The sequence below is a fragment of the Anopheles cruzii genome, chromosome 3, assembly GCF_943734635.1.
Source record: "Anopheles cruzii chromosome 3, idAnoCruzAS_RS32_06, whole genome shotgun sequence".
Taxonomy (NCBI): Eukaryota; Metazoa; Arthropoda; class Insecta; order Diptera; family Culicidae; genus Anopheles; species Anopheles cruzii.
Genome location: NC_069145.1, coordinates 71,357,985 through 71,381,630, shown reverse-complemented (window position 1 = coordinate 71,381,630; position 23,646 = coordinate 71,357,985).

Genomic DNA, 23,646 nt, shown 5'->3' with positions numbered 1-23,646 from the left:
CCTGCGTAAATTTGTTACATATTAATACATTTACCGACCTCGAACATTTTAATGATATTTTTAGGCACAGGGTGACTTTTCGATAAAAAGACTTCCGATCTTATACTAACAAAAAGCAATCCCCAAACAGCAGCTTCGTACGCACACACATCCATCAAATCCGCCATTCGATGGTTATCACGGCCACAAACGGAAGGAAGCTCTTTCAGGCTGATTCGCGTTTATCCACGCGTGTGGAACGGAACGAAAAGACAGCTTACTGACGCACCCGGACACGGATAGTGCTCCGTAACGGGAGATACTCTAGCGCGACGCCACCCATCGGATGCCGCCGGAGAACAACAATGGCTTTTCCGAAACAAGGTCTCACAAGACATCGGCCTGCTCCGTCCGCCCACCGGAAACCGGGAACTGTATCGATCCCTCTCGCGATCGCCGTACCCACGCGTCAGCGAGATAATTTGTGCAATCATCATCAGTTGAATTTGTTTGCCAGCTGTTTATTTGGCCATTGTTTGCTCGCACGCCCACCCGGCTGCGAGCTTTGCCTGTTCCGGTGACTGATTTGCCGGCAAACTGTCAACCCCAATTCGCCGATTCTATCGTCGGGCCGCTCGGCCAAGGTTGTTACGCTACCAAGTCGGAGCCTGGAGTCGCGTGATTTTTCCGCCGTTTGGCAGTAAACAGGCTTTTAACGAGGCGTTACGCCGCAACCGGAACAGACGGCCGATGATTTATTTGATAAAAAAAACAAATTCGCACGCCATTTAACCAGGACGCTTTTGGTCTGTAAATAGCCCCTGCGTGGGCCCAGTTTTTCGAGATTTCAGGCAGAGTGGCTCTCATGAATTCCATTGAAACTTTGGAATTTGGTGAAGAAAAAATCGAAGGAACTACGCTACAAGAGTACTTTACCCTCCGATACCGATCGTCTAGCGCACGTGTCCCCGTCCCAGGAAACGATTACAAAAATCCATGCCGGCCGAGGATGGAAGGCCACTTATAGGGTTTAATTCCCGTTTCTTACGCATTATCTCCACGCCACGTGATACCGAGAGCCACACATCGAGCAGACCATTAGCCGGCGCACCCGATGAAGCTCCTCCGAAGGATCCCACTGAGCCGCTGTCTTCTTCTCAATCACGACGTCGTCGCCGGGGCGCTGCCGGGGAGGCAGTGGCCAGACGATGGTGTGTGTGTGTGTGGGGCATGATTAGGATATCGATTTTTCTACATCGTCCATCAACAGCGGCAAATCCAGCGATGACGACGACGATGATGATGATGGCGCTGTGATACGGTGGCTGTCTGTCTTGGGCCCTTAGCTTCTTCCGAATGAAACCGCTGGACGGACCAAATTACGGCAACGGGATCAATGGAGCCCATCCGAGGTTCGGGTTGAGGTTCAAGGTGACTGAGGCGAGCTGACGAGCTCGTTGACGAGCGGCGTGAAGCACTAAAGTCGTCTACAAAACGACTCCCCAGAGTGCCGCCGTTTTCGCCGAAGTCTAGCCAGATCCATTACGTAGCCGTACCGGTCGACTAATGAACAGAGGAAAAACATGCTTAAAAACCTGATTGTGAACGGAACGCCCAGAGAACAAACGGCAGACAAATGAGATGGTTGAATGAAAAAAAAAATGAACTCAAGATATTGCGAAAGAAATGAAATTTTACTTTCGACTCCCACCGAGTCGGAGCCAATCGGAGGATTGTTTCCCGAAACGAAGCAATTTTCCCACTACCTCCTATGGGCAGCAATTTTACAGACCACCGCTGCGGGCTTTTCATTTTCGATCCTGTTCCTTCCGGGAAGTGGCGAACTTCGGGGCGTGGCGGGATAGACATCCGGCCAACCACAAACCCACTTCCCGTGGAAAATTCCACAAAAGCCGAGGCCGAGGCATTGTGAACGTGACATCCGGCGACTGACAGTTGCAGTCTAATCAGATATCGATATCGGAAAATAGAATGAAGTCAAAACCGACCCGCTCTCCCGTTGAGGGTCCCACGGCACGGGCCTACGAGCCGAACGCTCGAGGAGCGCACGAAACAAGCGGATTACAACGTTTATCAACGTGGAAACCCGAACGTTACCGTTTTTGCCCTGCCATCGACCGACCGACGAGTGGCAAGAAAGAGGCTGATCGAGCGGAAAAGAGGCATTTGAGAGCTTTGCGGATGGAAGTTAGGATTGCTGTCGGCATCTTCACTGAACACGTTTACATTGATTCGCCAACGTGGCATGAAACCGCCTCAGTTTGCTGCCCCTTTCGAAACGTTGTGGCTTCCGAAAGTTCAATCTTAATTAAAAGGATCGACGATAGCTTGTTAGGCCTTGAAAAACATTTAAACTTATTCATCAAGAGACTTAAGGATACTTCCGAAATTGTTGTAAAGATTTGGGACCTTTCCTTTGGGAATCTACAAGTGCATAATTAAATTCTACAATCTATACACGAGCGATCTAATCGATTCCACACACGTTAACTTGATGGTCCATTGCTCAAAACAGGGCCTCAGTCATCCCAGACATGTAGCGCCAGGATATGCGACAAAAATGCGACTAGCAAAAATACCTTCAGCCTCGGAGCAAACCCGTTCGTTGATGGTGAACTGTGAAATTCCGAACCGTACGTTACAGTTGACGGAGGAATTCGTGCCTCGCACCGGCCCACCGGCTATAGCTGTGTTACCTTTCGTTCCAAACATCACAGTACACCGTCAACATTGCCATGGCTTTCGGAGGCTCTCGTCACAAAACCGTTGCCACTTGTAAACCTGACTAGGCTTCGGTGCCAATGGCAGGCCAACGTTGGGCACGAAAGCCGTGCTACGGATAGAATTTAATTTTTCTTGCATGTTATTCAATTAGCTGGAGGTCCTAATGAACGAAGTTACAGACTACACGTCCGACGGTGCTCAATCTGACGGGTGAAGGCATCCTCGTCATTTTTTCTGATTGTTGGCGTGAATATTATGGACTTGTTTACTTGAGCGAACATGAAACTATGGCTCAACATGTGAGAAAATATGTTTCAAAACAAAACAGAGATTTAGGGACCCCTTGAAACGCTCAGCCTCGCCTCCAGGCATCAGGTGGGCTAGAACAAGTCCGGGCCATGAATTAATGGCAGCCCGGCTTTGCTTTGCCAGCAATCCACCGGCCCAGCGCACAGTGCACAGTAATAAATATCTCGACCGAAATCCTACACTGGGCCAAAAGCCATCAATTTAAAGTGCCACACACGACACAATGGGCCATTTCTCGTCGCACCAACTCCGCCGTCGGCAGCCGGTGGCGGCTTCATTTTATGTCGAGCCCATCCATCCATCGAGCTCGGTATGAAAGGACTAGAGGGCAATTTACACACTACTCGGGCAAGCTACAAATAATGCCATTAGCACGATGCGACGGCGGCGACCCAACCAGCGCCAGGACTTAACGGTGATTAAAAATCCACGATTAATGTTCGACCCAAAACCGTGGCCAACAGAACCCAAAACATGTGCTTTCTACCCACAAACAAGTGATTCGATTAAATCTCAGGCGAAAAGGGGTTAATGGCATCCGACTGGCACCGGAAAGGGCATTACATTAAAGCAGTGCCCAAATAGACGGACGCTTAGTCCGTTACTGTATTTTATAGCAAAAGTCAAGTACCAAAACGATCGAAGATTATCAATTCTATTATTCTGTTCAGCTAGAATTGGTTTCCATCCACTCCATCTGATGATATGCTAATGGTTGGACTATGTTTGCCAGAAAACATACCAATACATAAATGCCAATCCGGCTGAGAGCTGGCGAGCTGGCCACCTCACACTGCAACCCAGCTTCCCTCATCCGGCCACCCTCGGGAAATCGATATGCAAATACATGGCCAGAATTTTTGGCAAACCGTTCCGATACGCAACAACCGGAGAAAGTGCTCCGTGTACTCCTCGCCACACCCAGTAATCTGAAAGCGTTCGATCCATCGGTCTCGCCGGTGGCAAACCTTCGACTTATTGTTTAGTATTCAGACCAAGATCCGGCCGTGCTGCCGTTGGTGCAATGCTGTCGGAGCTGGGAGAGGATCTGTTTTATTTACAGCTTTGCTCTATATTAAACATTCCATAGTTTGCAATTTAGATGACACCGAAGAAGTGTGTCGGTGGGTCGTCGGCAGCAGCATAACACTCGATGATGTTGTCGACGATGGATGCATCGGAATGGCACGGAATGTGAAGGCTAGGCGTTGTTGAGACAACGAATGACTCCGCACCCCGGGGTTGTGAACCCCGAGAGCGAGAGATATGGAGAAGTTGGGAAAGGTTGTTCCAATTTCTACCGACTGGCATCCACTTCGTGAACAGTTTGTTTGCTTTACGTATTCACATCTTGGGTTAGAATAAATTCTGGGTATTTACATTTAATGTAACGCTCGTTTTATCTTTTCATGCTTTGATTCAATAAAACCATGGTTTTCAATTTCTCTATTTCCAGGTAAGGCGTCCGAATTCAGCTCTCAAGTTCGCTTGGTATGTTGCACACTAGTTTCTAAACCATTTCCAATCAGTGAAATAATAAATGCAATCAACTAAATGAATGGAAAGTGGGAGGTTTGTTAAAATCAGTCTTATTTAAATGCAAAGCACACGGCAACGTTCCATGGCATGTTGCCGAGAGCGTCAGTTGCTGAACGATTCCACACAACACTCACTAGCCAGCGTAATTGCAGCGATGCTCCGTAGATTGCATCATCGCCTTCGTTGCGCAGCTTCGCCTTCGGAATGGCTGTTGAAGAGTCCTCTAATGGCTGGAAGAGAGTCTCGGCTTTAAGTGGGATGTGCTCCGTGGGAATCTCCATTTCACACCTCAAACTACGTCCCGACCTCTGCGAGAAAGTACATCTTTAGCTTTTCCCTCAGGCTTTCTGGCTCTCGGTTTGCCTCAAAGCACACCAAAATTTACGGACGGTGCAATGATAGTTGTCTCGGTGAACCAATAGTGTCGTCACATGAGTGGTTCGTGAAGTTTTGCTTTTCACGACGACGACGAGCTTCATTACGCTTTGCGCTGGCGTACCGGAATCGTCGCCGTACGGAACGTGTCGGAACTGGCACCGAACGTGACTCTATACGCTCCAGGGCGGCACAGCCTGCCCTTGGTATGCCCTGAAACACTTGCACGACGATTCTGAACTGCTACGCAGAGCCTGACCAGAAACTTAAATCCCGTCCAAGCTCAATGAAAAAAAAAATCTTTCCGTTTCTGAATTCAGCGCTCAACGGAAATGATATTTTCTACGTTCATTCATTCGCTGTAGACAAAGCGGAAAAAGCGGATGCCTCCACCATCGCGGCCGTGCATATTTTGTCCTAATTATCTGAATGGAGTTTATTTCGAGAATTCACAACCCTAACTTTTTTTGGTAGAAAAGATTAAAGCTTATAGTTTCTATTAGATAGTTTTAAATGACTGGTCATCTTTGCTATCGATACCCATCTTAAAAGATATCATAGACGATCTATCGCCCGGTTAAAAGCCACATCGGATACGAGAAAATAGATTATTCCTATCCGAGCGATAGTTCCTCGCTTGGTGAGCAGAAAAACTTTTCGCAATCTTAAATCGCTTGTTCCGGAAAGTTTATCATTCCGCAGCCTTCTCAGTCACACGGCAACGTTTTCTCAAGAAAATATTCATTTTAGAGACAATATCGATGGTTTTGTCTCGGAAAAGTCTAGCACACAAATAGGTCACGCGAATCGTTCGTAAGAGAAAGTTTCCCTGGAAAAGATCGCATACCTTTCAGGATTCATTTCAATAAGCCGCACACAAATTACCATGAATGATGGGAAAAGTTTGTCAGGTTCAACAAACAATTGCTTCACTTCCAACAATTTAAAAAGAGGCCCCTTGAAGGTTAAGTTGTTATCACCCAAACTATGACCGATATGAGAACGCATCATACCGAAGCTCGTTAGGAAGGACGGAACATATAACGGTTCCTTTTATGACCCAAAATAATCCCGAAGCGTTTGCGCAATTAATTAAACAAAACTAGTTTGGGACTCGGCGGAGTTGTTCACATTGAAGTGCAACACGAACCCTTTCGGGTCAACAGTAATCGCTAGGATGAAGGTGTATTTCGAAACGTGACACCAAACTAGATGGCCTTTCCGGTATTTTTTTATATTTTCCCATGACAAAAACTTAACATTAAAATAATCTTTTTTATAGGAGCCCCTAGAACACACCTGCCGGATTCATTTAATCCTTATTGTAATCCCACAGCGTAATTGGGTAACCGTTTTCAACGTGAAATTACGAAAGTGGCTGCCGCTTCACCGGAAACCACATTCCCCATTTTCACGAAAGGGATCAATTTGGTCCCTCAATTTAATTGATACCGTGTGTGTGTGTGTTATTGATATCCTTGCAGCGTGTGAACGATAATGGAGAAATTCTTTTCCACACTCACAATAGCGTAATTGAAACAACAATCTCGCTTTCTTCTTAAAACCATTTCGTGTTTTTTTTTTGCCATGTTCTATGCGGCTCCGAATCTTGCTAAGCTGAGCGTGCATGCTTAGGTCCTTGGAAAGGTTTTTTCAATGTTTGTTTTAGCTGGAAGCAGAACACGCCACCGGCTGAAGAACCCGTCGCTTTCGCTATTTGGAAAGATTTTTGTCTAGATTTCGGCCGAGTGCACACGATATTCATAAGCATGGACATCACGTTTCCTCCCGGCTGCTTTTACAGACAAAGCATTTTGGGCTGTCTCTTGTAAAACGAAACAGCCACCAGCGATCGTACGTAGGTTGAGGGCACGAAACCTTTCCCCGGGCAAACCCAAACAACCCACAAATGCGAATGGCGCAGGAGGAACATCGTCGTAAAATAATATTCCATCGACAACCCGCTCTGCATGGTTCAGCAAATCAGTTCTGAGTAGAATATTTTTTGTACGCCAAAATAACCAAGAGGGAGTGGATGCACAACCGCTGGGTAAACATGGCCAAAAGTCACCAGCTACTGAACATGCGAACAATACCGAATGTCGCTAGGCTGTTAAGACTTCCTACGCAACGTGCCATATCCATCATAATAAGAATTTAAAAGACGGATAACTTACCAAATTAAAGTTCGCTTAATCATGATAATTCCAAAATAAACCTCGCCGTACCGAGCAAGCGGATTGTTTCACACTGCGCTGGACAATGCATTGACTTTTTGTCCCCCGAACCTTCAGAGCCCCCGCAGCGTTTGCTTAATGACCTGCTTTTTGTCGGTAAATTTATCGTTCAATCAACACCGGACCACCGGATACGCCGGGCGTCAGGGAACTTAAAAGTCAAATAATAACTTCCCCATCAGAAAGCCAGCTGTGACAAATCGGCTGCCCAGAAGTGACGCTACAACGTCATTATGCTCGCAGCCAGTCGACGACGATGAGATGCCGATGCGGTGACAATAGTGCTGGCAACGTTTTTTCGCTCTTTCGCTGTCCCTTCGCCAGCTTGTACCGTGCTCCTGTGCACTGAACATGAGACTCGGGAAACTCACTCGGGCACGCCGGCTGGCCTAACCTGTTGGCGATGGCTTCGATGAACAAAACGGCGAAGCAAAGTGCCGGCGACCGTGACCCGCAGATAAAATGTAAACTTTTGCACCGAGACACCATAAAGTGCGGGAAACCATTGACGAGCGAGCTCGAAAAACCGCGCTTTCTGAAGGCCGTTCGGAAAAGTTTCCAAAGTGGGCGCTTGTGTGGGGAAAACTTTACAATTAGTCGCGACCCCGGTGCCAGCAATAAGGTCAACGTTGATAGCCGCGTAAAATTGCCGCCCAGCTGGCTGGCTATGATTTATGGATATAATATTAATTATCCATTAACAAAAATGTACCAATTTTACGCTACATCTTTGGATCCAGGAATCCAGGCTCTTGGGGCGTAAGTACGAAAAGAAAACGCTTCAAACCATCCGCTTCTATTGATTATGGAGGAAGCTGACTTTCCACTATGAAGCAAGTGAAAGGATTGCGATTTTTTATGCAAACCCGTAATGGCTATTGCTAACAGTAAAAGTATTAAACCCGGAAAAAGGGTATCACTCCAACAGGACGGTAGACCGGTGGTTAGCATCGAGACACGGGTATCAGCACGAAACATAAATCCCAACCACTTGATAATAATTGAAGTGGCTTTTCTTCACCGGCATCCGTTTTTATCGCAGCTCTAAAGGCAGCGTTAACACAACGCTAGGAGCGAAACTTCAAATAACCGGTCTATGTTTCCAACGAAACCGCTGTTCTAAAGAATTTGCAAAGCGGTGCATCCGCTCCGAGCAATCCTTATTTAATTGTCTGTCAAACCCTCCTTGGCCTCTTTCGCAGTGGCATTTAATTGAAACATTTTCCTGGCAAGTGCACCGGACTGCACCGCTCAGCATAAGCTCGGATTCATTTCACATTTCCATTGCCAAGACAAACATTTTGGTTTTTTGTTCTGTTATGGCCTTCAATTCATCTCCCAGCTTGGTTGCGGTGCATTGAAACTGCACATCATACCAGGGGTGTTCGTTGAGAATGAGACTGTTAAAAAGATGGCTGTACCTGTCGATTGGGACTTCCCAGTTTAGCGGTTCATTCATCATTACCTTATGTTGATATCCGGTAAATGATTTCAGGTCGGAAAAAAATTATTTCGGTTTGCAACCCATCATTTAAAGGGTTAAAGTATGTCAACTTTTGTGCCTGAAAATGACGTTTTGCGGGGATTATTATTTTTCGGCTCCTCTTGACGAAATCTGCTTCGGAATCGCACCAAATGCTTGTCGGGACTTGTGTTTGGAAGATCGCAGTGCTTTGAGTGGTTTAAAAAATTCCAAAATGGCGATTTTGACTTAACAAAAAAAAGCGTCGACGGGCTCCAAAAACCGGACTTTCTGCTGGGACAGAAAGGTGCGATGCTTCACAAGCTCCTAAAACCTGATGGAAACGTTAATTCCTATCGTTACTGACAACAAATGATCAATTTGAACCATGCATTGATCGAAAAACGACCAAAATGCAATTCTAGTGGGTTCCGATGGGGGCGCCTGGTGGCTCGTGGAATCAAGCACCATGCGCCCCAAAAAACAAAACTGTTTCAGGATACTATCAAATCACTTGGATGGGAGCTGCTATCCCTCCCCGCGTTATTCACCAGACTTGGTTCTTTCCGAATATCATTCATTTTCATCGATGGGACACGTATTGGCTGAACAGCCCTTCGTTTTTCTACGAGGAAGTCGAAATTGGATGACTAATTAGTTTACTTAAAAAGACGAAGAATTCTTTCGTCTGGGAATCCATGATTTAGCAGAGAGATAGGAGAAATGTATAGCTAGCGATGGCACATATTTTGAATAAAATAGAAAATCGCATTAAAATTTTATAAACATTTTTTGTGTGTTAAAAACAGTCTCATTCTCAACGAACACCCCTGGTAAGTACGATGAAACTAAAAATGATCGAGAATAGCATGATTTTGTGTTGCAACGCTAGTATTTTGGTTAATTTGCAAGTTTAATTTGAATTAATGACTATATGTAGCATTTTCCAAAAAATGATGGTAAATAGTAAAACATTGCCCGTTCCGGGAATCGGTCAATTTTCATACATTGTACGCCAGGCCGTTGTCTGCCAGGCGGAAAACTGAAATGAAACTTTCCATAGAACTGTTTCCCTAGCAATGGCGGGGAAATTATCGGACAGCATTGGCGGAAAACTAATTATCCCATCTGTCACGTGCGCCACCAGCTGGATCGGTCAGCCGACCCACGCGGCTGTCCACACCGATGGCGCTTCAAAGGTGCCCTCCCAGGAAGATTTATGATTCCACTGCCGGTGCCCGATTCGTCCTGCGGACGCCATGCTGCGAAACGCACCGCCAACTTGTTGCGCTTCCAATTTTCCGCTTCATTATTTACAAACCCGCGCGAGAGAGCGATGCGAGAGCGAGATCGGTCAGAGAGAGAGAGAGAGGCACGCTCTCGAGCAAACAACGAGAAAATGTTACGCTCTCTCTCTCTCGAGCATATCTGGAAAAGAGAGAGCTTACGGCGTTGAAAGCTTCATAGCAACAGGATGTCACTCGAAGCTCGCCGCCGACGACAGAAAGCTTTGGTCGCAACTTTTTTATGGCATCCGAACGATCAAAAGCGTTCGAAAGCGCGCGAAACTCGGGTGAATTTGAAGAAAAGAAAAAGTTTTAATATCAAGACTTGATGATTTAAAGAATCTGCCGTCGCACAAAAAGGGTATCGCAGAGTCGTTTCGCAATCTCATCAACCGGACAGCAAAACCAGTCAGCGGAGCACGTTTACAATTAATCACCCCCCTCACCCATTAAGCAATCCCGCGTGACATTAATGTAACATTTACGCACCATCAAAAATGCAAACGGCATCGCAAGTCAATTACGCTACAATCAATCATGTAAACACCACCGATTATATCACCGATTTGTTGTACCCTTTTTGTTTTTACGCCCAACACGCCCAACATCCACGACAGATGTCGCAGGCTTCTGATTGACCTCACGTGCATCGTCGGACATTTTAAGACATCTTGCACTTCTCTCCGGCAACAAGAAAAAAAAAACAAAAAACCACGAACTGTGCATCACCGCCGTCGTCAATCAGGAATCGCTCCGGATGGGGGAACCGGGAGAATAATTGTATCACAAAACAGATCCAGTTGCATCCGTTCGACGGGAGGGGCAACAAAAAAAAACGATCTCAAACCGGTTCCAATGAGGGCAAAAAAATTGGCCAAACATTTCATCAATATTTATTCTCCTTCGCCGCCATCTTCCCACTGCGGTTTGAAAGCGAAAACAAAAAGGCAACTCCGGCCGGAGGCTTGGTGCGCCCTGCGGACCGAAAGCATAAGACGAGAGAGTCGACGACGACGACGGGGCGCCGAAGCTCGTGCCATTGAGCTGAGCGTGCGCACAACATGCTGCGTCGTCGCGGTGTTGCGTGTTGCATTAATGCCGCTCCCAAGACGCGAAAACGACGCCCGACGGGAGTGGACGGTCGTCCCACGGTGTCGGCAGCATCCACCGCAGGCCACCAGGCCACCAGGCGGCCGGCTGCATAGAACTGCAACCGGTCAGCGCGGCGCGGCCGGCCGTTTTGCGTATCGCCCGAACACTAATTGGCTTAATGCCCGTCACTTTGGACCGATTACGATCGAACATGTGTTGGGGAGCACGCGGGAGAGCGTCGGAGATTTTATCGAACCATAATCTCATTTGCACACCTTTTGGCGACCTGCGCAGAAGAAGCAGAAGAGAAGAGGGAAACCCCGAAACATCCGCCCGTCTTTCGACACCTTAGCGCGCACCGCGGCTCATTATGCTACGCGGCTCATTATGCTGTCGGATTAGCGCCGGCCTGGCGTGTGGTGAGTAATTGAAAAATGGTGCTGCTGTGCCAGGCGCTTTGAAGGGAATTTGAGTGTGTTTTCGTTTCGAAAACAAAGCTCCTTTCGGAACGTTGTCTCATTAACTTCAATCGTCAAAACCATGAAATGTCAGACAAAATTATCAATCAATTTATCCCACCAAGGGCAAAGGGTGTTATGAAAACCCTTCAAACCGAAAACAAATTTGTTGTTTTGAGAGGGTCCACCAAGAGAGAAACATTGAGCCACCGAAAGCCTCACCGAATCGTTGGCTAAGCCAAGAGCCCAAGGGCTTGGGGCGGTCGTTCAGTGCCGCTGACATGCTGACGGCGAAAGAATGGCTGCTAAGCCCACCGTTAAGCCGCGAGCAGTGTTTAAGGGCATTCGAGAGACTCCTTCTTTTCGTCAGGGCGCCTCAAGCTGGAGATGGATGATTTCGGGGACGGCCAACGCGGACGGGGACAGAACCAGAACAGAAGTTAATCAACCGAAAACCTGTTCCAGGGCGCACAACCCAAACATAGGGTGTCCCCTATCGATGCTAATCTGTCTCGCTTCGCCTCGCGAGCCAAAGGGACGGTTGTTAACACGTGAAAAAATGCGTGTCGCTCGCAGATTTGATCACCGACGGGCGATAGGACGCCCTTTCGGGACGGGTTGGGGCTTGCCGACCCGAACGAGAGCAAAAGTCAAAGCGAACGCCGGCACCACTATGTGGTCCCATATGGCAAAGGGTCGGATACGTTGTTTTTTTCAATTAGGTGAAACCATTTCGGGCTCGCAGACAACAATCCCGGCCCGTCATGGTCCGGTTTGAGCCCCCTTTATTAAAGTCTCATTTATGGGCTCATTTTGGGACCATCGGGCGTTGAGTCAATTAAAAAACCATCATTCAAATCGAATCAAAACATGCATAAAATATTTACTACCACCCATTATTGCTCAACGCAACGCACGCGCGCCCGTCTTTCGTTCCGTGCCGCCGCGCTGCAAGATTATCCAATCCGGTGGGAAGTCCACACGTTGGCGACGGATCCGACCACAATATGCCAGCGTTAATTAATATGCACTAATCTACCAGCACCACCAGCGTGGTCCGGAGCGTGGGCTTCGCTGGGGCTCGCGTGGCCGGCCGAGCATAATCGGGGTTGGAAAATGAAAAATTGATTCATTCACCTTTACCACAACCGACAGGCGCCACGCCAAAATCGGTTGGCACAAAATAAAGCACGACGTCGACGAGATCTTCGAGTGCGCCCGAGTGCCGGTGACAGGCCGTTCCCACTCGGTTGGCCAGCCCGGCTGCCGTGTAACATTAATGTGCGTGTCGTGCAGCGCGACGAAGGTGCCGACGAAGAAGAAGAAAAACTCACCTAAACACTGGCCGCAGCGCAGCACGCAGCGGGGCTCAAGGTGGCAACATCTTTCCGTTTAGCCGTTGCGTGCCACACGTACGAAGGCTGGCCGATGCATTTTTTCACACTTTGGATGCATTTTAATCTCGGGGAACAATCAACGGCGCGACGCGACGCCTTCTAAGGGCGCGCTAACTTGGGAGCCTAATCAGCTGACAAAATATTTATGAAATGTCTGCGTGTCAGGGTCTGGTGCGGCGACCTTAGGAACGGGGTATTCCGTAATTGGCAACCTAACCAGCCGAAAGCAGCCTGATCCTAATGGGTGGGAACATGCTGTGGAGGAGGTGGCCCACTTTACCAACGCCCAACGCCTCAACGCCCGGGACGGTGAACGCACGGAACTCCAAATTTATTCATGCTGCCGGAGCGTTGGTACGTCAGTTGAAACGTCAATTTAAATCTTTTCATTATTCAAACACCATTCCTGTCAGCGGTCAACCGTAGACCATTTAATGTCGTTAAATATGACAAAACTACGAAGAAAAGAAATAAACCGAAATAATGCCACCTTAAATGCATAATGCAGCACGGGTGTTGTTGGCAGAGAGTGAGAGAGAGAGAGAGAGAGAGAGAAGTGCCGGCCTTCACGAACTCGAGAGAACGGGACAGTTCACACCGCAGCACGCGCACCGAACTAAGCCCGACGACAGCATCACATGCGCGCAGACTTCGTCTTAAAGCGAGTGCCGAAGTGCCGAAGAGCTTACCGGCAACCGGGGGGTGGGTGACCACTTGGGGGCACCCTGGGCCTCAGGACGAACGGCGTGTGCCGCGCAACCACGCAATGGCGCTGCTGCTGGTGTCATGCTCGCAGCATCCGTTTTGCCTTCGTTAACCCTTCGTGGTGCCCTTCGATTTTTGGGACGCAAAATAAAGCTGACTTGGCCATTTGAAAGAATTGCCGGAGACATCTCAAATCATCCCAACCATCAATAAAGGAACCCAACAATATTGTCCTTCAAATTCGGCCGCCGTGTCACGCGGCGTTCACCGCAAGGGTTAAGCCACAAAGATGATGGATCGCCGATCGGTTGCGGCGAGCAGTCGCCAACGGGCTGCGGGCGGTGCATGAAAAAGGTGATATCTGTCTCGAAGGCGGCACACGCAAACAAACCAACAGGACCGGATCACCACCACCACCACCAGCAGCAGCCGCAGCAGCATCATTAAACCGAAAAAGCTTACGCCATGCACGCCCCCCGGGGCCGGTCACTCTATCCTCGTGATCTGTTCGCGTGTTCATGCGTTCACTCGATCGCGCATCACGATCACGCTCCGCCGGCGGCAAGATCGTTCACGACGACGATCGGGTTCACGGTTTAGTTTCACTTTCTACCGCAGCTCGAGCGCACTTCAATCGCCTCCGGATCGGTGCGGTGCCGGACGCCCGGCGAGTGTTCTTTTTTGGGAATCGGTTCTATTGGTTCCCCGACGCTCGAAGGACCCATCGCGTGTGTGTGTGAGCTGAGAGAGGGTCGAACCACCGCTGCCCACGCAGCCCACAGCTCAAGGTTTGTGAACCGAACCGGACGAAAAAAAGCGGAGCGAACAATATTAAAAGCGCTACTTAGCCTTTTAATAACGCACTCGACACAGCATCAACATTGTTGCCGCAACGCACCAAGCCCCAGTGGTTGGCGTTGATCGATCGATCGACTTTGATCGGTTTCGTGAGATTGTGTTTTATTTTTACTTCTTGCTCCGGTGACGGTGATTGTGACGGTGATTTAGCTGTGGGCCGGCGGCCCAAAGTTTAGCCCGATAATTGAGCGTCGTCTAGTAGTGACACACACAAACACACACACGCACGCGTCCGGAGGGTTTCGTTTCAGTTCGTTCTGTGTGCGTCGCTTTGTTCGCCCCGGGCCGCTCCGGGGTCCTAGCGGCACGTGGGCTGCGAACGACGGGCGGGTGCGTTAGAAAATCGGTGCCGCGAGCCTTTTGGCATATCTGCAGCCGCTGCACTGCACAATGCAATTAAAGTGTTGCGCCCGCCACGGACGGTGCTCGTGTTTCAAACCTTGGTCCTCTCGGAGCCCGCCCGCAGTGGTTGACATTTACAGCACACACATCGGCCACAGCTTCATGCACCACCCGTGGCGTAATCCATGCGCGCCTAGCGAGGCGTCCAACGACCTTTGGAAGCGGTAGAGGGGGAAAAAACATTGAAAAAGAGGTCTTCTCTGGCCGGAGGATGGCCGTTTAAATGGTATTACCGCAGCCGCGCCGCAAGTAATAAGCAAAATCAATTATTTGCTGCCAGCATAAAGCTCCGGCGGCGGTAAAGTGAACCCCAAAATTCGATCGCTTCACGCAAAAGATCACGAAAATTGGTTTCTCACGCGACGCGAAAAACCCAATCTAGAAACCCCCGGCCCGGCCAGACAGGCGGGACGGAAAATTGAGGGTCCGATTTAACGATGCCATGAGCGCACGCACCCAAGCCTCCCCACCCCAAGGCACGGTGCCCACCGAAACCGGCCCATACCACATTCGGTGACTACTTAATTATTTCAGCCGCTCGGCGTCTGGACGGTCGCCGAGACGAGAACGCCACTTGCAGCAGGACCGGCCGGTGCAGCGATGCATAGCGCACCTCCGCGGTGCATACTGCACTTGCGCGACCGCAGTGCCGACGATAATTTACCTCAAAAATATGTGTGCCCCCCCCCAACGGGGGTCGGTTGCGCCGTCGCCGTCGTCTGGGCGTTTGTCGTCCGTCGTCGTACCGAGTAATCCGGACCGGACGGCCGGTCGGTCACCGGTCGAGTGTCCTCGGGCTGCAAACAAATCAAATAATTAATTTCTGCAACGCAGCAGCAGCAGAAGCGGTAGCTTCTGCTAGACGATCGGTGTCGAGAAGAGTCGCGTCGACTGTGCACCGTCTGCTGGGGCGAAGTTTGAAGCGAGGTGTTTCATGCAAATATCCACCACAAACTCGATTAAGGTGGCGCTCTTTTTGGCCTAATGGGGTTCCTTCGGACCACGCAAAACAACCGCACGGACGATCCGTGTCCGTGGTGATGCATATCTCGCTCCAGGCACCGCGAAGCAGCGAACAGCGAAGCGAACTTTTGCACAACAACCCGAGGCACTCGAGGCGCAAAAGATTGCAGCGAATGCAGCGGTCCCGGCAGGAGGAAATGCACCCAGCCCAGAGCCACCCCAGAGTGGCGTGGCGAAGTTTCCCGGTCGCGACTAACTTTATGTTCCGCGCGCAAATTTTTTCTTCTCACTGGCACCGGCGTATTTACTTTGCTAGTTAAAACGGGAGCACTACGAAAGGAGGAGCTTTGTTTGCATATTTTTCCGTCGTTCGGAGGTCGCACAAGTTTCCACGACGGGTCAGGTCAGGACGACAGGGTGGCGGCGCTGAAAGTTGGGAAGGTAATTTCTGTTCCGATGTTGTTGTGTCAACGTTTTGGAGAAAAGAAAATTATAGTCCAACGAAGAATCTGTGCCCTCAGGTCATGCTTGGCTGTTGTTTTTCAACGACTAATGGCTTTTAAGAGGAGTTTAAAAAGGTGGTCGTTGTAACCGTCGTTAGTGCTTTACACTAGAAATCAATTTCTCGTAACATTGTTATTAATGTTGAGCCATAGCCCCGGGGGCATCCTTAGCATCGTGGCCCAGCATCAAAGGTTATTGCTCACTCATTTAAATAAACGGTAGCTACATACTGTCCTCATCCGAGAACCTGTAATGAACTACTCGGGTCTCGGAAGGATTCCCTATGGCATTCATAAAAAAAAACCAGTAACGTAATGCGATTGCGTGATTATCCAGCCGTTCCTTCAATTACCAGCCCTATAGGGCATCCTCTGTTCCCATGAGCGCCATGCGGTTTTGCACAAAATTTATATCCATCCCCAAGGAAGCCGGTCGCCGGTCGTGGTAAACTTTTATGTACAGTGTCGACCGAAGATCGAAGATCGAAAATTCAAATTGAACGAAAACATAAGTGAATGGCACGCTAGCAACCTCGTTCAGTTCCGCTTAAAGGATGCACCGGAAATTGCCAGTTACTTCGGGTGCGGAATAGAGTAACTCAAAGTTAACTGCAGCGTGGTGATAAACGTAACACCCGAATTCGCCTTAAATTTCGTGCGTTACAATGAATAGCGAGGGCGAACCGGGCCACAACAATGACGGTGTAATTACTGCCGACAAGAAAGACCCCAGCCACGCCACGAGCAGCAAGGACGACCGTGACGACAGTAACACCAGCAGCAGCAGCAGTAGTAGTGTCATCAATATAGCCACCGGTGATGCTGGTGATGCCGGTTCCGGTTCCGCCACTGGCTTAAGTTCCGCACCAACGAAGTCGAGCAACAGTGTTGGCCACCGCTGCGATGCGCTCCGGTGCAGCAATGGCCGGAAGTGTGTGGTGCGTCAGAAGTCGCAGAAAATCGTCCTCGCAGCGTCGAGCGAAGGGGATCACATTTATCATATTTACGGTAAGTACCGGGGACGCTCCGAGAGCCTTTTCATTATGCTCGAGTCCTCGAAGACTGCGAGAGTTTTCGCCCGAAGAAGCGCCCGAAACTCGAGACTCCAGCAGCAGCAGCATCCGGAAACGGATCGAGAATCGAGCGTCGCTTCCAGTGCTCCAGTTGCCTCGGCCCACGGCCCCGTCGCCAATACGTTACGATGTAATTTAATGTGCACCATAAATATGGCCATCGCCAGTCGCCAACGCTGGGTGCTGCAAAATGATAACTTAATTTCCGCCCGGCACAAAGAAACCGGCGTCACAATGTGCAGCGCGGCTTGTGTTTTTTTTTTTCAGAAAGGATGATAAAAAATTTCTCCGCCATAAATATAGCGACACGGAGTCATCTGCTGACACCGGAATGAATCTGATTTACGCGGCTCCCCGCGGGTGGGAGTGACTGGCGGCTACGCCTTCCATTCGCCGGGTGTCCTCCTGCCGTTTCGATCCTTCTTATCGGTGCCGGGCCCGGGAAGTTTGCTTCAAAATAAAATTGAATAATTACACCACCGACAAGCATTATGTCATCGATGCGTTACCCGTGTCCACTCGGGGCCTTAAATTTGCGCCGGCCAGTGATGAATCGGTGGGCTCATCCTGGACCGCCCCCAACGATTCCGAAAGCTGCTCTGTATAATTGAACCGACTTACGAAGCGTTTTTATTTACATTTTCTGAAGCATGGTGGATTATCTTTTCGCAGTTCCAATTATGCTTGAAAGCAATAAAATAATGTCGAAACGTAGAAGGAATTTTACGGATTTCAAGTAATTAAATTGAAGCTGTTTTATGATGACTTGGTGGAGCGGCGGAGCGAAACCATCATTTTCCAACAGAATTATAACACATTCTATTCGAACCTAGAACCTAACGTTTACGATTATGCGAGTAATTAATTGCTCTATTCTATCGCGATCCTAACGTCATTCTTTTTTATGTTTCTTTGCAGGTAAGCAATGCATTAATTAGAGATACTCTTACCGAATGCTGATTGAAGCCTCAAATTATCGTCAGGTAACGTAAAAGCCGTTCGATCCTAACCGACGCATCGAGTGTTATGTTCTACTCACCTCCATTAATTACCCGCCACTGACCCACTGAAACATTAAAGCGACAGCTCTCGGTGAGGCACACGCCTTATACTTTTATCGATTTTTGTTCGCATCCTTCCACACGTCGGTGCTTCCTGCAAGCGGCCAATGGCCATTAAAGTGCACAGTTTAACCCCCAGAGCATCGCACGCTTGAGCATTGTCCCAACTGCGCCTTTGACCGAACTGCTGGACATCGTTTAAGAGCTAAACGGGCTCGCCGGAACCAAAGCCCCAAAGAGAAAGAGAGAGAGAGAGAGAGAGAGTGCGAGATTCAGCAGGGACCAAACAAACACCGTTACGCGTGCGGCAAGATGGTCAACCTCAAATCATTTCCGAAGCTCGATGCGGCAAAAGGAAGGCTCGCTCTCTAGGCCTCCATCGCTATTTCGTCCTCACTTTCGTCCGGCCCGGTTCGGAAAGAGAAAAATGGATGTTGCCAAAACATATGACTTCCGGCCGGGTTTCGCCCGGGAATGGAACGAACCCGATGGCCACAACAACCTGCTGCATTCGCCCGGATGTTGGCCCGTTCGGGTGAACCTCGGGATAAACTCTCGGTCGTCGGTCGCTCAGTCGATGAGGAGCTCCAGCGGTTCATCGAGCTTGAGCTTGGAGCCCGCAGCTTCAGTATCCGAGTGCACTGATGGGTTAAATTTTGTCCGTAAATGATTGTCTGTGGCGTACATAATCTGAAACATAGTGGACACCAAGCAGGCTCGTTCCTGTTCATCCACGATGATAACAAACCTTGCTGGCCACCGCTCACACATCTTGGGCTGGCGGGTGCGCCACCATCGTGACCTTGCCATCCGTACTCCGGTACACTATTATTTCACGATGCTGTGGCTCAAGCGCATGTTACAGTTATGTCATGGAGCGGGCCCTCCGTTCGTGCCAATGGTCGCCCGCTACGCTCTCGCACAAACACACACACACACAGAACACGAACCTGAAAGCGAAGCGAAAGGTGCAGCTTGAGAGAGTGGCTGTGCTTAGCATGTCACGCGGGTGGGGAGTTCCTGTCTCGCGTCTTGTGAGACAGGTTGTCCGCCAAATCCCCCCAACAGTATTGCTCGAAGGCAGCCGAAGAAATCAAGTAGCAAAAATGGACCAATTGCCGCGACAGAGTTTGAAGGAGCCCTAGGACTTTGAGTAGGCAATTAGGGCCCCCAACCGAGCAGCGGAAACGAAACTCCAACCGTCAAACCAGTTATTTCCGGTGACAATCACTGTTCTGACGTCAACGGGCCCGACCCCCTGCGAATGGATCCGTTATGCTTCCACCGCATCGGCTCGCCGCGCGGACGATTAATGTGTGATCGAATCCGGCGTCATCCGGTGGTGGTCTCGCCGCACATCAATTGTATTATTTATGGTACATTGATGCGTGAAGGTCAAGATCTTTTCTCCCAAGAGCTCCCAGCCATTTGCATCACTCTTCTCCAACTCTTCCGCCGGGGCCATAAAATGGTAAGTGAGCGGTGCGTGAGAAAACGACCAAACTGGAGCGTCGTCACGTCGACGGCTGACAGAACCTGGCATAACCGTTTGCGACAGGTTTGCGAACGAAAGAGTAAAACGCTACGCGCGTTGAAAGATATTCCGCGCCCGCGCCGAGCTTTTCCGTCGGATGAAGTCCGTCCGTTGCCACTGACAGCCCCCAGGACCGGGGACTGCTGTCGGTGGATCTGGACAGCCCGGGGGAGTCCGGAGGATGCCCTCCGCCTTCGGGTAAAAAAGGGGGCTCGAACAATCCGCATCAGCTGGAGCTTCACGTGGTGTCCGGTGTTCATTTGTATACGCTGAGCTCCGTGAAATCGCAGCCGCAGGGGTTCACGTGAGTTGCGTGTCGGCGTGAACGCGTGAACACACGGCACGGGCTCGCACGGACGGTGTCACAAGGCGATCGAGTCACACAGTTCGCTCCAAGAGGGCATCGTGTTCGCGTGCGGCCCGCAAAAACCCAAAACCGTGTCGGTGCGTCGCCGATCTCGCGGAACGCGCTTTTCTCTCAACCGCCGTGCGCGGAACGTTGGCCATTTCCCACATCAACCGGCCGTTGCGCCAACCGTTGGCAAACGGATCGGATCTTGGCCATATCGGCTCGCTCGGTAGTAGCCAAGACGCCAACCGATACTCTGTGCGTGTGTGCGTAATTATCAACCGCGGATCCCTTCAAGATTGTCACGTTCCGGGCGGGTGCCGGTCGCCGCGGCCGCGATGGCGCGCGGAAATTCGCGTCTCCGCGTGCGCGATTATCCCGGAACGTCCTGAGGAGACAACGGAGAAGTACGGACTTCATCAAAGACCCGGACCCGGTCCGGATTCGTCGCGGCTTTCGTCGGGAATCTCCTCTCGGGTGATGCGCGCGCGTGTTTTAAATTATGGTGCCCGAGCGTTGGGCTGATTGTGAACCGGAGAAACGAAAAGTTCTCCGCAGAAAGTGAAGTGTTGGTGTGGCTTAAGAGCAAAGCAAAGTTCACCCAAAATCTGCGCTGTGCCAGAAAGTATGCTTCGGGTGTTTCGTTTCTTTCTGTTTCGGTCATAATAAAAAGCCACCTTCGAGTCCGAGCGAGTCCAGCAAAGCCCCCAGGCGTCCGTTTGGCGATACGGCGTGCACGTGTGGCCGTGGCCGGTGGCCGTAACAGCTGCTTCATTTAAGGCCCCCGGACCCCAGAGCATGTAATTTGAAATTATTATCCTGTCTGCCTGCCTGCCTGCGTGCCTGCCGTTGAAATTATGTGCCCCGTGGAACGTACCGATGGAAAGCAACTGTTCCGACGGAACGGCGTCATTGGGAGGGAAAAACGGAAAACCTGGTAACCGTAGTGCGTAGTACGGTCACGGGCGCTTTTCCTTTTCCCACTTTTTGCTGGTCGAAAAAATACACACTTATGAAGTAGACAAATATGTAAACAAATTAGCATCAGTAACACATCGGTAAATAAATAAACCAATCCCGGGCCGGGCCGGGCGTTCAAAGGGAGAAAGACATCGGGCATCGGGCCGGCCCACCGAAGCAAAAAAAAACAAAAAACGGCGAGGCAACATTCCCAAACCTTCGTCATCGTGGCCTGCAGAAGGTGCAGAAGCCGAAACGCTTATCATCGACCGGCCGGCCCGCCGGGTACACCTTTCGCCGTACGTCATCGGCCATCGAAATGACGGGCCACGGGCACGTCATACGGCCGCGATACACCCAACATAACAAACTGTCCATATGTTTCGGCCCGGTCGAGCAATGCGGGAATTTTCGGTTCACCGTGCGCTGTTTGTGCTCCCGTTTTTTATGCTCGACTCTTCTGTCGGCCACTTTTGGCCCGGTCCGGTCCGCCGCGAACGTTGGCTTTGCTTTGCAACTTTTCAAAAGCAGCATCAAAAATTTACAACCGGCGCCAACGGGCCAGGAAGTGGGCAAAAGTTAAATGTTCGCGTATGTGTGCGCAGGAGGTTTCGCGACCCTTTTCGGCCCCGGGCTGGGTATCCGCGCGCGCTTCGATATGCAGCAAGAACTGGTCATTAAAACCGAGGCCACCGAATTTGGTCGAGTTGTTTCGAGGGCCAACAATTAAAACGACATGCTCATTATCTGTTACTGTTTGCGTGCCCGATTTCAAGCCCGATCCATACACGAAGATGCAACACATAATCTACCAATTATGTGTGGCACCAGTAAAAAAGGGCCCAAATCTTACGCAAACTATGCCACAATGCCACATTATTAGGGGGGCCAAGCGTGCCAGAAGTAGCGGCGCCAGCCAGACACGCCGCGGTGAATCAACTTAATCAAACATCGTCCGTCGCACGGTGGCTGCCGTCGGCAAGGTAAATGGGCAGCATTAAATCATACCTTTTTTGGGTAACCCCCAATCACTGACCAACCGAACCGGCCTGCTGCTGCTGACAAGTTCCGTTCGGACGGACGAAGAGACCATTTTTCGGTTGGCCGGTCGATCTTGTGCAGCTTTCAAGCGCCCACTTCAGGTCCTCAGGTGGCACAGATTGGCCGGCGATTCGTCTGGAGGCGATTGTCTTGTCCGGTCCGGTCTATGCTGTGGTCAGCAAAAAAAAATTATAAACGGTTTATTAGCTCAGCTCGACTAATCGGCCTATTGTGGGCCTCTACCTTTCAACACCTTATTGGAGCCCGCTGGGGTTTGCTTTGTGGCGGGTGATGGATTGTCCGACTCCAACACACACGAGGCCACCGCAGCTCAAGAATTTGAATGGCCAGTGGCCAACGCGCTTATCTTGGCAAAATGCTGCTGCTGCGTATGTGCTTTGGTGCGGAGACCAACATGGTGACAGCCGCGCCTTTGTCCACTGACAGACAACATCTGTTGATGGCCCTTTTTCGAGGGTCCAACCTTTGAGACAATCGGCGGGCAGTCCTTAGACAGCTTCCAGAGGGCAGCCTCCATGGCGCAGCGATTCGTCACAATCGTCCTTGCGAGAAGCACCAGGGTGTACAGATGATGATAAATGGAACATAAATGAGGCTGCCCTTCAAATCACCAAACACGCGAGGCACGAGACAATGAGTGATGCGGTGTCAAAATTGGAATGATATTGGAGTGACTGCGTTGGAATGCCGTACCGGTCACCAGCACCAGAGTAATGCTGACATTCCATCGTTCATAATGTCTACCGTTTCACACCTTCTCTCGTTTGACCGTTTGATTACAAGATCGCTAACTTGGAATTCGATTCGAAGAAGTGAATGAATTATGGAATTATTCGATTCGATTAGTAGGTAAATTCCGTTCCGAGGAATTTTCTCAAGAATCATCAGTGGCCATGATTGCAAGGAAATGTCCCCACCAGCATCGTGGAGTTGTATCGTGAGCGCTGCAGTCCGAGCCAATCCGTTTCCACTCCATTATGTGGCGATAATGAATAAAGTTGGGCTGACTCCACGGGTCAGCTGAGCACGAAGAAACGATAACATTTACCGTAAATTAGAAATATGTGCCTCCCAGCGTCCCCCCCCACCATCCGGGGGCAACCGGGACGGGACGGGAGTCAAGAAACCGGCGCCAGAAACTCCGGTGGCACTGGAGGAAAAACACCGGGTCTCCGGGACCACAACCGCAGAAGCACATTAAATCCTGTGCGGTTTCGTTTGCTCATTTCAAATTTCAATTTCGCACCCCGTTTGGTGGTCGGTGTCGGTGTGGAATGTACCGGGCGACCGGGAAGGA